Source organism: Parasteatoda tepidariorum, chromosome 8 (genome assembly GCF_043381705.1).
Source record: "Parasteatoda tepidariorum isolate YZ-2023 chromosome 8, CAS_Ptep_4.0, whole genome shotgun sequence".
Taxonomy (NCBI): Eukaryota; Metazoa; Arthropoda; class Arachnida; order Araneae; family Theridiidae; genus Parasteatoda; species Parasteatoda tepidariorum.
Window position 1 is genome coordinate 4,161,345 of NC_092211.1, and position 2,772 is coordinate 4,164,116.

Consider the following 2,772-nt stretch of genomic DNA (forward strand, 5'->3'; position numbering starts at 1 on the left):
CAACCATCATCCCAAAGCAGGAATAATTCGGATTGATTTATGGTAGTCCAATTCTACCTAAACCAGCACGGAAATGTATAGTTGGAACCATCACAGACTATCATGAACTGTTGGTTCATGAGAATCAAACTTTTCTTGAGAGCACTTGTAAGCATATCGTATGTAAAGCATAGCGCTTGTTGGCCTATCAAACACTATGAGCACAGAATCGAAAATATTTGACCATCATGAATCGTACTGAAAGAAACGTAAATAATCTAATTGAATCATAATTTTTTGATGGGACCAACAAGAATTTTGACTTGGGTCAACTTGATAGAATGGGCACACAAGTATGTGTGAATAAAAAAAAAAAGGGCATTTTGCAAAAAAGTTGAAGGCCTCATCCTAAAGTACAACCGACAATTCCTCCGCATATTAAATCGGAAGATAATTTAAAAGGAGGAATTGGATTCTCTGTTGGACAGATATGACTAGGGAAGGGCCAAAGGCACCCCCTATGCCTTAGGGGTCAAAATTTGAATACGTCGAAAAAGATTAAAAAGTACGTTTATTTCCATAAAGTGTTTTTGTGTCTGATTCAGTGACTTAAAATATCGATTGTACTAATTAATTAGCATATTTCAGATAATTTCCTTTAATCGTTATGACTGAGTCCTAGAATGTGAAGAAACAATCATTAGATTAAAAGTTATTCTGGGTGGCCTTTTTATTATTTTTGCTCACTGTACAAAACAGATTTCTTATATTCCGTTCAAAATTCAACTGCCAGGCCGGGATAGCCTGGTCGGTAGGGCGCTGGGCCCATGATCGAGAGTTCGTGGGTTCGAACCCGCCGGCCGAAGACTCCCCGTGTAGTAAATGGTGACTGATGCACGTTAAATCTGTTGAGTCGCGAAGTCCCCCATGTTCCCATAACAAATTAATACCTGTGGGGGTACTTGAATTGGAGATTGATCGTTCTCTGGTTCAGATCAAAATTACGATTTGTGGATGGATGCGTGAATGGGTCCGCCCTATAAACGGGTGTGACGTATGGATGTGTCAGAAGTAGAATTCTTGGACATAGAGTGGAAAACAAGAATAATCGCACCCCTCTGCCTTAACAGGCATACGAAAGAGAGAAAATTCTACTGCCACCTGTCCGACAAAACTAGCGTGAGATCCGCTCACGGATACTAGCGTAGACTTGGATCCGCTGCAGATTTGTTATTGTGAGAATATCAGCTATTGATAATGATGCGTATCCCTTCTCCGGCAATCAAGGGGCAATTTCATTGAATGTGGTTTTCGCACTTCCATTCACCATTTATAGAGAATGAACCTGAGATTCGTGAAAAATATTTCCAGTGCTTGGAGGTGCGTGAATTGCATTAAGTGCAAATGGCCTCGCAAGTTCTCTCTCGACGTCGATCGTAGGTGCATATATGGAGGGTGTCTTCAATATAAATGTAAATTGGCGATCGCAACACTCGAATACGCCATCTGGGGAAAATATTTCCCGTGATACTTTTCGTTAGAACTATGTTTAACGTAGTTTTCAATTCCGTATAGTTTTCCAACTTCATCACGAGAGAAGCTAACGTACTTCCTTCTTCTATGACTCTCCACATGCTACTGGACGCCACCGGATGCCCATTTCGATCGCCAATGCACAGTGAAAACAGTGTTTAATATTCCTAATGGTTATGTAATTTGTAAGCTACAAGCTACAACGAGAAAAGAAGCGAAGCTTAAAACTCTGAAGCTAAACAACAAACATTTTTCAACGTGCTTTGGTTGATGCCTAAGTTCTTATGTTTCATGTGAACCAAGAAGTTCGGTGGTGGATTCAAATTATAAGAGTTATTACACACCCAGGTCAAATCATTCATATTCTGTAAAGTGAATCATTAAAATTATGTTGTAAACTATTTTGAAAAAAATAATAATTTTACTTCATTTAAAAGTGAGTGTTCTTAAGTTGAGTTTTCTAAAATAATTGTAATTTCTTCGAGATTTTCATTATATGATACTTCCTTTAATTTTTAATGTAATGAATAATTAGTGATTATCAAATCGGAGCCATTAATGTAATTAAAATAAACTTTATGAAACATCAAAATTAGGATAAAAGTGTGGAGAATGGAGTCGATTATTAAACATCAATTCACAATATAAGACTATCAATGTTGGGGTAACTTTAGATCAGTGATGGGGAAACTACGGCCGCGGAAAGGTTTAATCCGGCCCGTTTAAGAGTGCCGTCGTGAGAATGTTTGAACGCGTTCTTACTTCGTAATGTGACGACCCGCATAAAAACTACCTGCAGCGATATTCAAAACACAATAGTATTCTGGACATATCCATCCGACCTAAACAGATGACTCATCTTCGCTCGAAACTTCCAGACACTCTCGCATTTTCGATTCATTGTTCTGTTTTCTCGAGAGAACCGGAAAAATCCAATTCCCGAACAATCCTTGCAGGTAGGTATAAATACAAGCGAGGCTGCCCAAAGATCAGTTAGTTAGCGACTTAGTCAGTCATCTGCAACGACCCGCTGTGACTCGAGTAATTGTTTGTGTAATCCCCGAAACTCCCACTGCCTCAATAGTCCGTGGGCCGAAGACTCAAAAGCAGTTCTAAACTGATTTTCGTTCCTACACTCGAGTGGCAATTTTAATCTTCCAAAATAGAACTCAATCTTGCCTGGGAAATATAAATTCACGAAGTTCTCCAAAATATAATAGGCCATTAATTGACAGTTATCAAAATATTGAAGAACTATTT

At 38.6% G+C, this 2,772-nt stretch overlaps 1 protein-coding gene across 2 annotated transcripts in view; it reads left to right on the forward strand.

The window, feature by feature from the left end:
• Positions 1 to 1,704: 1,704 nt before the first annotated feature.
• LOC107456411 (putative ATP-dependent RNA helicase kurz) overlaps positions 1,705 to 2,772 on the forward strand; it is a 90,759-nt gene continuing 89,691 nt past the window's right edge. The window contains exon 1 of one of the 2 annotated variants that reach the window (XM_043053870.2): positions 1,705 to 1,860. The gene's annotated coding sequence lies outside the window, so the exon portion shown is untranslated. Of the gene's footprint in view, positions 1,949 to 2,772 lie in introns of both variants that reach the window. The other variant, XM_043053869.2, reaches the window with a different exon arrangement.